Source organism: Pogona vitticeps, chromosome 6, assembly GCF_051106095.1.
Source record: "Pogona vitticeps strain Pit_001003342236 chromosome 6, PviZW2.1, whole genome shotgun sequence".
Classification (NCBI taxonomy): Eukaryota; Metazoa; Chordata; class Lepidosauria; order Squamata; family Agamidae; genus Pogona; species Pogona vitticeps.
In genome coordinates, this window is record NC_135788.1 from 101,690,719 (window position 1) to 101,705,318 (window position 14,600).

The following is a 14,600-nucleotide window of genomic DNA, read 5'->3' on the forward strand; positions in this document are numbered from 1 at the left end:
TAAGGTAAGGGAGGACTCAGGAATACGCAGCAGGAAAAAGAAGCACAGACGGTCTCTACAGTCTGGAGCTACTGAGATGTATTCCTATAACACACACTTATGCACCCTTACTCAAGCCCAGGGCAGTTCCAAGAAGCCTTGCTATCTGAGGTAAAGGAAAGAAAAATATAGTACAGTACCCTCTTTCCCACCCATCCACTTCCACATAAAGATGTGAAGTAGACTGGTGAAGTGGCATTGTTCTTCACCACCACAGCTTATGGCAGCGACGCAACTGAGAGAGTGCAAAACAGGCATTGTATCTGCCATTATTTCTCACCTGAGGCAATCTGTGAGATGGTAGAGCTGGTCCGAGGCTTCACAAATAACCCTTTCAAATCAAACATGCACAGATGCAGATGCAGATGCACACATTTGCCAAGATGATGCGTAAATCAAGCAAAAAGTTGACTTCCCCTCCTTTACTCATACACACACACCTTGCCTCGGTTGTTCTAGCACAAAACAGATCGGATATACAGACAAAATATGCAGATGTGTAACTTGGCTCAGTACAAGCTATTTTGCTGGCCAAGGGCAGAGACTAATTTTTCGGCCCATGCTGCATCTTGTTACATGTGTTAGATGCTGTTTGCTTCTTGAGGGATTTCCTACATCTTAGCTCCTTTCCCCCACTTAGTATGTGTGAATGTAACCATTCACTTCATTTATTATTATTATTATTATTATTATTATTATTATTATTATTATTATTATTATTATTATTATTATTATTATTATTATTATTATTATTATTATTATTATTATTATTATTATTAAATTGTATTTACATTTATATTGTACAGAGTGAGAGAAAATGGGCCGCAGTCAGAAAAGCCAAGGTGGGAAGGATGGGTAGACAGAATTGTTCCTGTGCCATTGTAGCAAATATGCAGATGGCATGGTACTGGGAGGAAGACTGTAGTTCTTCCTTGAGTATCCTCTTGATTAGTTTTGAGTCACTAGAATGCCATTCATTGTTTGGGCCAGTTAACTCATTATAGGCCAGTTAACTCATTGGTCCTAATGCATAGCTTAGAAACATTACTTGGTTTGGACTATAGTTTCCAGAATTCCCTAACCAGCATGGCCAGTGCCAAAAAGTAATTCTTCCAAGCGGTGACCTGTAATAAAGCAAAGAAGCATTCCAATTACACACAGACCATGCAGAGACAGCAAGATACCCAAGGGGAAAAATGTACAGAAAAAATGGACAAAAATTTTCTGCCAAGCACTACATCCTCAATGGGATAATCTACCAGGGATGTGTGCAGTCAAAAAATAAATAAATAAATCACAGTCTGGAGCTAAAAGTAGGCAAGCCATCTTTCTCTCCCCCCTGCCCCCTTTTCCTCCTCCTCCTCCTCTCTCTCTCTCTCTCTCTCTCAGTTCCATCCTTTGTCACTGACCCTGCCATCCACTTTATCTCCTTCTTCCTCTCCACCTAGTGGACTGTCTGGAGAAGGGACAGTTTGCTCTTCCAAAGGCTTGAAACAGAATGAGGCGGCCACCTCAGATAGCAAAAGCGGTGGCTGTGTGTGAGACTTGGCAGGTGCCCTTTGGCCCCTTTTAGCCTAGCCTGCTGGCACAGTGAAATATGCTTTCCAAGGTGAGAAATGACTGCTTGCATTTCTCACCTTGGAAATGAGGTTAGCCTATAGCTCCATGCACGCGCGGATCACTCAGAGTGTGATTCACAGAGGCCACAAAGAAGACCTATAACTTACACTCATCCCCACCTTCAATGCATATAAAAGTCAGATAGGAAAACAAACGAACGGCAATAGATACATTTCCTTTTCATTTCATGAGCAGTAACCTACACTTTACTCCCACTTCTTCATGTGCTGAGATGTGTGCCGGGAGTTACTGGGTGCAGATTTTCACACTGTGCATGGGATACATGGTGGCTCTTTGTGCTTACAGTTCAGGTTCACATTCCCACATTGATATAGGCAGATGCATTAAATATTGAGGAAACAGGACTGACCTTATAATTTGGGAATCTACCTCTTTGGCCTCGTGAAAAAAGGAAGCATGAAATGGAAGCATGGATTATGTTTCCCTCATCTAATAAACCAAAACAAAATGTTCCTTTGAAACTGAATTTGAGCATGTCCCAGGTTGCCATGTACCTTGTCATGGGATGGAGCACCATTTGGTTTGTCTCATATAGCAAATTATTTTGAGCTAAAAGGTAAAGGTTCCCCTTGACATTTAGTCCAGTCATGTCTGACTCTAGGGTGTGGTGCTCATCCCTGTTTCCAAGGTGTAGAGCCAGCGTTTTGTCCATAGGCAGTTTCTGTGGTCACGTGGCCAGCGCGACTAGACACAGAACACCGTTACCTTCCCACTATGGTGGTACCTACTTATCTACTTGCATTTACATGCTTTTGAACTGCTAGGTTGGCAGGAGCTGGGAGAACTGTGTGCTCACTCTGTCACATGGATTCAATCCTACGACTGCTGGTCTTTTGACCTTGCAGCACAGAGGCTTCGGCGGTTTAACCCACAGCGCCACCACAACCCTGATTCTTGGGCCAGCCGTGGCTAATTTTATTGAAGCAGTCATCCAGACTGATTGTGGAAAATGATTCTTAGTAGTGTACAGTCCTACGCATTCACAAGTGTACTTGCTTACATGCATCAACAGAACTTCAAAAAATGTTTTTAGTCTACAATTCCAGAACTTCCCAGGCAACATAACTAGTAGCCATTCTAGCTGGGGGAATCTGAGAGGTGCAGAGCAAAAAAGGCTGAACAAAAACACATATTCCCCCTTTCAGTTTGCACAATGCAGAGTGCATTTGATTTAAATCAAATTGAATCACAATTTAAATTTTTTAAAAATCTGATTGTTGGCAATTTAAATCAAAAATAATTTTTAAAATTAAATCATGATTTAAATCAATGTGATTTTTAATTGATTTTTATCCTTAACACAGATATGTGCTCACTCTCACCTGCACCTTCCTACTGCTCTTTGAGCATCTCAAATCTTATTATCACTGTGTTCACTCCTATTGTCCTGTTTCCCCTATTGTAGTTATATGTAGGAATTATCTGGTTACCCACCTGTAAACTGGGGAATAAATAATTGTTCATTTCAGGCCCTGGCTTAAAGTGCTGCCAAAACGTTCACTTCTGCCCCTGCCACCTCTATCCAGATCTCCTTCATTGACTTTTCATGCTCCGTGTCCCAGTTTTCAGCCGGCCCCAGGGTCCAGGCAATCTGAAAGTAAGCAGCACACGCCGTCCCAGAAAGCAGAACAGCTCTGGGACTCCTGCCCCACTTTCGGCACATGCCAAAAGGGCCTATAATTAACCCAAAAGGACACCACTCCCCCTGCCCCTGATGCTCTTCTGGTCCCATTTGCTGGATATCTCAGACATAAAGATAAGGGGAGGCAAATAGAAGCAGGCATACACAGCTCAGGAACAATGTGTGTGATTTGCAGTAGGAAGGCCCCAGGTTCAAGAGCTGGCATCTCCAGATACAAAGGCCACAGAGCTTGGAAAAGCCTGCTTTTTTGGAGACAACAACTAGAATCCTCCAGACAAGGTTCTCAGAATTGTTGTCCAGAAAAGGAATCTTTTTAGGTCTTGCCACCTGAGATTCTGGAGAGCTGTCATCTATTTCACTGGTTCTTAACCTTGGGTTACTCAGGAGTTTTGGACTGCAACTCCCAGAAGCCTTCACCACCAGCTGTCCTGACTGGGGTTTCTGGGAGTTGCAGTTCAAAAGCATCTGAGTAACAAAGGTTAAGAACCACTGATCTATTTGAATAAACCATACTCAGTACTGGGCTATACAGATAAATAATCTGATCTGATAAAATATGGTTTCCTTTGCCCCACCGTAGAAATGGAACATTTAGATATTCAGTTATTTATTATTTCTCCACCATGGGCTGAGCAGTGGGGAGAGATTTGTGCTCTGCTAGATGCCACTGGGCTCCAGCTTCCATCAGCTCTAACATCTATGGCTAATGGTCAGGAAGAGTTGAAAGTTTAGGGACTTCTGTGGGGCTTTACCTTGTTGTACCATCAATACAACCAATAATGCCTTAAAAGCAACAACGGAGCACCTGCAAACTATTAAAAGCACGAGAAAAGACTAAAAAAAAATTTCAAAGGCCAAATGAAACACCTGCTCCTTGACATCTGTTGTGGAAACAGAGAAGGTGGTGGGCAGTTTTCATAATTCTAAAAGCAAGATTTGCCACAGGAGGTGGGGAGAAACAGCACAGGCAACCCTTTCCCGTTCACCCAAAATTTAGATTTCTTGGAACAACAGTGTCCTCAGAAGAGGCTGCAGATCTTAACAGAAGCCGTCACCTGAAACAGCTGCCTTACTTTACCTAATGGCAGAGCTGGTCCTGATATAAGAGATCATTTAGCTCACTGGTTTTTAACCTTTGGTTACTCAGGAGTTTTGGACTGCAACTCCCAGAAGCCTTCACCACCAACTGTGCTGGCTGGGGTTTCTGGGAGTTGCAGTTCAAAAGCATCTGAGTAACAAAGGTTAAAAACCACTGATTTTAGCTCACAACAGAGGACTATCTGTGCTTGCTGTGATTCCACAGAAGCAGAGAGGAACCCCAGAATGTGGTGCAGACCATAGGATCTACTTCCATAACAGTTCCTCACAGCCCACCTGTAATTTCCAAGATAAAATATTTCTGAGGATATTTCTAATAATGTTCTTTCACTCCCTCCTTCTCAAAGAGGGACATTTTGTAAATATTCTTTAGTGTTTTGTTTTTTTGTAGTGTCTGCTACTGCTTCCCCACAACGCCCCGGAATATGTAGATTTGGAACATTTGTCATGAAGGCAAAATGGCAGCCACAGTGCCAGCACATTTGCTGTTGTGGCTGCATTTACGGACGCAGCCAAAAACAGTGACAACCGCCCACCGCCACCAGCAACCCACTAAGTGTATTGCTAATGGTGAGCCATCCTCTGTGGAATAATAACTTTTTCTCATTCCAGAGAGTATTTGGCTAAATGTGTCTCTTCAGTTTCTCTGCCTACAAATGTGCCATTAGCATGGATTTTTTTAAAAAATGGATTTCTATTGATGATGGGACTCCCTCAAGCTTGCTGACACTTCTCTTGTTTCTTAGTGGCTCAGTCTGGGCTCCATTTTTGCCAGCAGTTATTGCCAATTAGAGGGAGAATTAACAACTGAGGAGTACATTCAGACATGCACCAAGTAGGGCCTCCTGGGGTACAAGCTTATTTGGGTGGTGGTGGTTAGAGCTATAATAATAAGGCAGAGAAGTATGGTTTCTCAAGTGAGAAATGCTGGCTGCAAAGACAGCCTAAGCAGAATTAAGATGTTATAGTCACACAGTGAATCACACCTGTTGCAAATTATTATTTTGTACAGTACTTCCACTTCCAGACTCTCCTAGCCAGCATTACCATTAGCAATACTGACTAGTAGATTCTGAAAACTGTGATGCAAAAAATTAACATTTTCCAGCTCTAGTGTAGGCAATATGCAACCAGACAAACTAGAGTTTGAACCACTCTGTATGTTCATATTCTACATCAGATGTTCAGTTGCAAACACACAGAGATTTACAATAAAATGTCGATCTAACAAATATAATTTATATGTTAACATTAAGCCATTAAGAAGGATTTATAAAATTAGTCCATTCGTTTGTGTTCAAAAAAACAATCATTTAAAATTACTAAACACTGACAACAAAATCTAAAGTTACCTTTACATTTTTTAAACACAAGGTTGACTGAAATCCTCTTGGTGGAACTCCACACTGTGCAAGCTGGATAAGGTCACCATTCTGTGACAGCAGTCATTAATTTACTTTGGCAGCTTCCTGTACCCCCCCCCCACCTAAGGTTCTGAGGCTCCTTAGGACTCCCTTTTGACCTGGGGAAACCTTTGGGAGTTTTGGGATGGTGCAGTGGAGTGGAGAATCTTTAATATAAAAAAACTGCCACTGGATCACTGGAATGGGGACTGCCGCTGGGTGATCTGGCAGTGATTTTTTGATATTAAAGTCTTCTTCTTTGTCCTGAGATTCCCAAAGGCTTCATCAGGTTAAAAGGGAGCCCCAGGGAGCCTCAGAACCTGAAGAGAGAGTAGAGGAATAGGAAACTTTCAGTTAAATTAAATTGGATATTGCCATTGCAAGATTATGACATCATCATACTTGCACCGTGCAAATTTGTGCAAGATTCTTTCATTCATAAAGTGTTACTCAGAAACAACATGGTTGGCATATAGCATTTAAATAATGAATTTTAAAGAGCTGCTGAAAATTTTAATGAACTGGAGGTAAGAAATAAATATTGAATGAATTACTTCCAAGCTCTGATTATGCTCAATGTACCGTTAAAAGTTATGAAGAATGTTGCTGGATTTGACCGAAGTATCATCTAGTCCAATGGTTTCCAACCTTGGGTAATTTAGGTGTTCTTTGGTGCTCTGCAACTCCCAGAAACCCTGGCCTCCCAGAAACCCTGGCCAGCACAGCTAGTGGTGAAGGCTTCTGGGAGTTGCAGTCCAAGAACCCTGGGTTATCCAAAGTGAGGAATCACTGATCTAGTTCCATGGCCAACATGATGCTACCAGGAAACCCTTACATGGATCATGAGGGTAAGAGCCCAGCTTTCTGCACCATATTGGTCTCCTGCTTTTTAAAAGGTAAAGGTAAAGGTTCCCCTTGACAATTTTTGTCCAGTCGTGTTTGACTCTAGGGGGCGGTGCTCATCCCTGTTTCCAAGCCACAGAGCCAGCGTTTTGTCCGAAGACAATCTTCCGTGGTCACATGGCCAGTGCGACTTAGACACGGAATGCTGTTACCTTCCCACCAAAGTGGTCGCTATTTATCTACTTGCATTTGCATGCTTTCGAACCGCTAGGTTGGCGGGAGCTGGGACAAGTGACGGGAGCTCACTCCGTCGCGTGGATTTGATCTTACGACTGCTTGGTCTTCTGACCCTGCAGCACAGGCTTCTGCGGTTTAGCCCGCAGCGCCACCACGTCCCTTCTCCTGCTTTTTAGGACTATTAATTTCATGTGCCTCAGCTGGCAGTGCTAAGTGGTTAGGGCTGCTAGGAGTTGTAATCCAAACCATCTGAAAGGCATTATATTGGGAAAGGATACAGTAGTCTATTGTTTCTGTTGCTTGTTTTCAGGCTGTGACATGATACAGCATACTTCCTCTGGATATGGAAAGTCTGATTTAGCTATTGTGGTTATTAACTATCAAAAGACTTCTATTAAACCGAAAGCAAGCAGCACATGCAATCCTACTTTGAATTAGGAATAAGAACCTGATTTTGAATGAATGATTTCTGGATTCTAATTACACCCAATACACTGTAAAATGTTACAAAGAACCCTGAAGGATTAAGACAAAGTTTAATTCAGGATACTATAGCCTGTTCCTTAATGGCCACGATGGCTTGGGATTCTGTGGGCTATACGTAATCCAACTAAATACCTTTTCTGCACTGTGGGGGTGCTGATAACAGTCACATATTTATGGATAATAACCCAAAGATAGAGAGGCACTCTTGACATGAAGAGAAAACCACCCCCCAACTGCACACATATTGAAACACACTGCATTTAACACAGTGATCTAAAGATACAGCTGTTCACTAGTGCTCTCCAGAAGGACACAACAACACAAGACATATATAGAAGTGGCCAAACCAACATTAACAGGAAGTACAAGTTACTGCCGATAGGAACATTCAGGAGTCTTTAGTTATGTTGAGGGCAAGGAGAGTCTTTCCTATCAACGTTAAAGGCTGTGTACTCCATACACTCATATGGGGCACAGAGGCAGTAATTTGCAAAAACTCTCTGGAATAAAACATAATCCCCTCACCACATATACAACTGGAAGTGCTGGAGTCAGCAAAACATTTGTTTTTCATCTTGGGCAACAAAACAGATTGTGCTGATCCGTCTGGGCACACAAACACAGAGCTATGCATGCACACATTCCAGAAATGCATCTGGCTATATCCAGCCATACTAGCCACTGTGTTTTATAAATAGAAATGTGGGCAACTCATAGCTCTCCAGACATGATTGGCACTTCATCTCCCACCATCCTCAACCATTTTTCATAATCATTGGGTTGTTGGGAAACAGAGATGGAGTTCAGGATCCCAGACCCATAAGTTGCTCACCAGTTCTAGGAGGTAGTTTGAAGCCCCTGGGAAGTAGCAGAAAGGAAGCCTGCAAGACCAGCAGGATCAGTGGCTGAATTGTACTTCTAAACAATGTTGTTGCATAGGCAAATTCAATATGATCTTGTTTTAGTTCCTTTCATTTTTCCTATATTTATCTCCAGCTAACTAGCCTTTTCTATTTAAAGCGAAAGCTTCACCTTGGGCAAAGAACCATTTTAAGTTTGCATACACTTAAAGAATTAACACACACGGATGAGTAATTGTTATCTTCCTGACTCCCTTCCAGGAGAGAAAACATGCTTTTAGGTTCCTGTTCCTGAATAAATGTTCAGTGTACCTCATCTAGGACTGGCCCTGCCACTGTACAAAATGAGACAGTATCTACCTCAGGTATCTTTGCATGCCAGGGTGGGGGGTGGGGGTGGGGGGGGAGAGGAACGGTTCATAGCCTGATATTCATCCTAAACTGCACACCAGGATCAGATAGGCCATTAAAGCAAAGGATTACTTCAAGCATAAGATTGTCAGAAGCAGTGAATTGACTGCTCCCTCACCCTGAAGTGCCCTTGCTGCTCTGAATGCCAGCCACTACACTACTGAATATGTAGCCCTCCAGAGTGGTGGCTATTTCTCAAATCTGTGGCTCAGATGAGACCTCAAAAGCAATGCATTGCAGGACGGGTGACCTGGAAAATTGCCTGTGCAACAACACAGCACAGATCTAGGCATCTTATAATTTCATGTGATGTCCCAGTGTGATGCCAGATCAGGGGCACCGAGGTAAATAAAAAAGTTAGTTGGATCTGGTTCCTTGATACTGCCTAGAGCAGGGGTGGGCAAAATGTTGCCCTCCAGATGTTGTTGAACTGCAACTCCCATAATTCCTAGCCCACGCAGCCAATAGTGAGGAGAGTTGGGCCAAACCCACACAGCCAATAGTGAGGAGAGCTGGGCCTAGCCCACAGTGAGGAATGTTGGGATTTGCAGTTCAACAACATCTGGAGGGCCGCACTTTGCCCAGGTCTGGCCTAGAGTGTCAGGAAAGGTAAAGCTCCAAGAATGCCCAGAGCAGTTGCAGACTGATCCTATATGAACACTGGTTCTCTGCATCCCAGCAGGTAGTTAGGTATAAGCTGACTCCTACATACGTTGCAGTGAATCATCTTGTGATTTAGTCTAACTGTGGACTTCATGACTAAAACATCTGACTAGTATGATGCTTCTTCTTCTTCTTCTTCTTCTTCTTCTTCTTCATCATCATCATCATCATCATCATCATCATCATTGTCATGTGCTGTCAAGTCGATTCTAACTTAAGGCGACCCTTGGGGAATTGAACTCCCAACATCCGGCTCATCAGCCAGAGTCATAACTCACCCCATATTTTTATTTATTTACTGTCTAGCTTGAAAAAGAGTTCCAGATAATCCTGGAAAGATCTGGACACCCTGTATATTATTGCAGAATTACAGCTAGTCCTAATGAAGATATAGCCTGCTTGTGTCACTTAGTGTCTGATCCTGGTCTAAGTACTGATATTGACATTAGGCTGTAAAGACCTCTGCAGCCTATGGACAGATTTCCTTGTGAACTTTTATCTTCAGTATGAACTTGCACGAGCCATCAGTTCTACTTGGCTCATTCCAGGTGCTGGGGAGCCCTGGGGCAACTTGTTCTTAATGAGCTTACCCATTTCTTTTCCTTAGCTCTTGTCACTGCCTAGACACTTGTCCTCTCCCAATGTGTCTTGATGAGAGGTGACAGGGACTGATCCCAGAAGGCCATGCATGGCATGGGGAGGATAATTTTTTCCTTTGCTCTTCTCGCTTATCCTTTGCTTGGACAGGAAAGGTAAAGAGGCAAAAACAACAAGAACGAAGTGTGGCAGGGCCAGGAAACTTCAGGTATGGGCAGCCCCAGTGGGTCTTGGCTATTGCCTGATCATGCTTTCCCCTCGACAATGAAAAATGGTTTGAAGTATGCTTTCCAAATTCCTTCAGCCAGGCTGTCCTGTCCTCATGCTAGGCTGAGAGACTCTTAGGGTTTTGGTCTCAAAAGTAACATTTATGTTTGCTCCAACACCCACCCTTAGACCTAAGACCAGATTCACAATGCTGACTTTTGTTCCCTTCTTACTATATTTATGACAGATGAGTATACAGGCTAGATCTTTTTGGTGCTGACACATTTGGGGAGGGTTCCAACGACTGCCCCTTTGCCAGTGGAAAGCTTCTATCAATAAAATCAGAAGGAGACAATAACTACATCCTGGGGTGGTGGTGGGGGGAATCTGCTCCAGAAGGTTAAGAGAGAGTCCAGAGCAAATTTCAAGGTCAGCTGATGGGCTGCAGGATGTGAAATGGAAAAGAAGTCTACTTCTGCAATTTTGAATTTCAACCAAAATTTATTCATTTCCCCCCAAATACATACTACAAATATGTGAGCACATAAGATTCAGTGCCCAGAGAAAACAGATACCTGGAAAAAATGATTAAAAGGACTAAAGTAAATCAGAGATAGCTGAATAAACCATGCTTTTTCTATCTGTTTCAGCTGAGGGCTGTGGCTTATCATTCTAATACAGGATAGTTTTATTGTGGTTTCATTGCACATTTCTGTGTTTTATGTTCTTATTGTATATTAAGTTTTATTTTATGGTGTTATTATGTTTTAATTCATAATAATGATGTACTCTCAAGTTGATTCTGACTTAATGGCGACCCTTTCCATGTTTCTAGGTACAGAGAAGGTAGAGGTTATTTACAATCCCTTTCTTTTGCGGGCACTCTGGGACTATGAAGTGTGCCCAAACTCATTGATTTTATTGTGTAGCTTTTTTTTCTTTGTAATGTACAGAATTTTGAGCTCACATATTTACCAAGAAAAGCAGGATAATAACAACCACAACAATGTTCCCTGTTACCTATTCCAGGTAATATACCCATTTATTTCTAATCTTAACCCTAGCCCTCCCCAACCCAATAATTTAGAGATAGGTTGATGTACAATTCCTATCATCCCCACCGAGCACTGTTAAGTAGGATGTGGATGATAGGATTTGCAATCTAACCTGATTAGAGAATGCCAGATTGGGGAAAGATGATTTACTGGGTTCCTTTCCAGAGGAAAGCTTTCTACTTTGATAAATTGCTCTCCAGACCTCTTGAATTGTTGTTCCAAAGCCAGATCTACCACTAAGAAGAAGGGGGCATCTGCCATGGCTAACAGATGCTGTATGTAAGGAGTGGTAATGTGGTATTGGAGAGCTGTGTGTGCCCTGTCTAAGTCAATGATTCTCAAACTTTGCCCCTGCCCAATATTTTGGACTTCAGCTCCCAGAATCCCTGAGCACTGGCAGTGTTGGCTGGGGGATCCTAGGAGTTTAAGTCCAAAGCATTTGAGTGGCCAAACATTCCAAACCTTTGCTTTAAACTAGCTGCTATCTTCAGATACAGAAGAAGATTCAGTTGCCTTGCTGGTCAGCTTCTGTACCTAGGAGGGAGGAAGATGACCCTCTGTCCTATGCATCAGACAGCAGAATGACTGGGCCCTGACTAACCTGTTTTTTTCCATAAACAAAAAGGAGCAGAGAACCAAGGCACATGGTAAAAACGGTGCTCCATGGTTCATCTGTTGGTGAGCAGAGAAAAAACATCTAGTACAATGAAATCAGCCCAATGCTGGGCTAGTGCAGAGAATCAGATACACCAGTTAGTGGCTACATATACATACAGTATATCAGTAATAGAGAGGAGACATTACTCTCCAAAAAGAAAAAGAAAAAGAAAGGAGAAAAGATGGCGATTTACATAACATTTGCAAGTACTCATTTATATGCATATGTCCACATTTAGATTTTGTTACTACAGTATAACTTGAACAGAAACAACAATGCATCTAATCAAGCAGGGAGGGGTAGAGATTGGCTCAGTCAAGGGACTAGCTAGATCAGGCTTGTCCAACACGCGGCCCAAGGGCCGCATGCGGCCCAGGTCAGCTCGTAATGCGGCCCAGTGCAATTTTTTATTTTTAAAGAAATTTCAAAGTTTCAAGTTACATTGCCGGTGCTTGCGGCCAGAATGTGGCCGGGGCATGTCACAACAATAGAGGGGGAGAGAGGGAAGGAAAGAAGGAGTGGGAGGGGAGGGGACGGGGGACTGCGTGACTGCATTGCACCATCCCCGTCAATAGGTGGACTCCCTCCCGGCCCCATAAAGCTGCCGAAGTCGAAGCTGGCAGCTCTGCTGTCTGAGATTGCAGCTGCCGGTAAGCGCGCTTGGAGCAGGGCTGCGGAGGACGGCTAGGGCTGCCCCCCCATGCGGCCCAAACCAAATGTATTTGCGGCCCAAACCAAATTTTCATCTTCTAATGTGGCCCAGGGAAGGTGAAAGGTTGGACACCCCTGAGCTAGATAGACATCTTCAAGGCCTCTGGCTACTTTTCCTTTCCATGGCTCTTTAAAGATCAAGAAACTAAGCCTGAAACCCAGGACACTTTCATAGAGAGGCCTGATCTATGTAGAGTAGGGCACATGGTCACCCTGCAAACTGGACACTGTGGACTTATTGCTTTCCAATACAAACTACAAGTGCACCATAGAACTGCCCAAAACTTTGCTGTTAGGTTTCAGTTCAGGAAGAGATACTCCTTTTCCCTTTCACACAGGGCAAAAAGATCCCTTGATCCAGCCCTGGCCTAATGCCAATCCACTGTGTCTCCTCATACTTTGCATTGACACGCTGTTCTTCCCAAGAAAATTAAAACGTTGCATTCAAAGCAGGTTACGCCAAACAATCAAACTGATGTATATTTGCTTTTGTGGCACAAATTGACTCCATTTGCATTCTGTGTTGCGGATCTGACATTTGCCGAATTCTTTTTCTACGATTTGTGACAGAACAGTAGAACAGCAGGCGGGAGGAAGGAATGACGGTTTGTACAGATATTTGGGGAGTGGTGCATGACTGGGAACTGTAGAAGAGAGATGGGCAATCATGCAGGATGGCAAAAATGATGAATACTTCCCTGAACTTTGGAGACACTGGCAGATAATGATAATAGTTGGAATTTACTGAATGCACATGCTGGGGTGTTCAAAGAGCTTTGTCTAGGTTATCTGCCACTTCTTACAACCACCTGGCAAAGTAAGCAATGTTGTCAACCAGCATGGACAGGTGAAGGACTCAGAAGAAAATGGGTCACTTCAGACATAACACACCTTCTGCTAGTTATGTACTGTAATTCAGTTCTCTCCTTCCCTCCAATGGTTGAGCAAATCAGAATTTGTAATTTGCCCAGTTGTGCATGCACACACATAAACATATGTGTGTATTTGCACATGCACACACAATGACAATATATGCTACATTCAAACTAGGTAAGCCATAGTTTTACTTAACATTAGGGACTGTTTGTGTGGGTCATCATGATCTCAAAAGAGGCTCTCTCAAACTTTTGGGGTAACGTTTGCTGTTTGCTCAGACTATGGGCCACCTAGTATTGTTCATGATCATGATTATTATAGGATCAGAATTTTACCTATCAATTCACACCTCTCTGCTAAATGACTAAACGACGACAACGCTGCTTGTAATGCTAACTGAGTTTTAAACTGGACACTTCTCGGTTCATTCAACATCAGGTATCTCTGTGAGAAGGATCTTCAGATATCTCAGTGCTGAAGCTACCATACATCATCTAGGCAATAGACAGGGAATGTTCAGCCCTTCATAGGCTGATGGACTTTCCCATTTCTTACTGGAAGAAAGGCTGGCTAGGGCAGATGGGAAAAGAAGTTCAACATCATCGTATTCTAAAGACACATCGGTCCTTCTTCTAGGACCTTGTTGTTGTTGTTTAGTTGTTTAGTCATGTCTGACTCTTCATGACCCCATGGAACAGAGCACACCAGGCCCTCCTGTCTTCCACTGCCTCCCAGAGTTGGGTCAAATTCATGTTGGTAGCTTCGATGACACTGTCCAACCATCTTGTTCTCTGTCGTCGCCTTCACACTTTCCTAACATCAGGGTCTTTTCCAGGGAGTCTTCTTTTCTCATGAGATGGCCAAAGTATTGGAGCCTCAGCTTCAGGATCTGTCCTTCCAGTGAGCACTCGGGGTTGATTTCCTTCAGAATGGATAGGTTTGTTCTCTTTGCAGTCCAGGGGACTCTCATGAGTGTCCTCCAGCACCACAATTTAAAAGCATCAATTCTTCGGTGGTCAGCTTCCTTTATGGTCTGGCTCTCACTTCCATACATGACTACAGGAAAAACCATAGCTTTGACTATGCGTACTTTTGTTGGCAAGGTGATGTCTCTGCTTTTTAAGATGCTGCCAAGGTTTGTCATCGCTTTCTTCCCAAGAAGCAGGTGTCTTT

The 14,600-nt window shown here is 43.1% G+C and overlaps 1 protein-coding gene across 5 annotated transcripts in view; it reads right to left on the reverse strand.

Moving 5' to 3' along the window:
- The window catches only part of SHANK1 (SH3 and multiple ankyrin repeat domains 1), a 111,866-nt gene that overhangs the window by 84,708 nt on the left and 12,558 nt on the right, over positions 1–14,600 (reverse strand). The gene's annotated exons all lie outside the window — the stretch shown is intronic.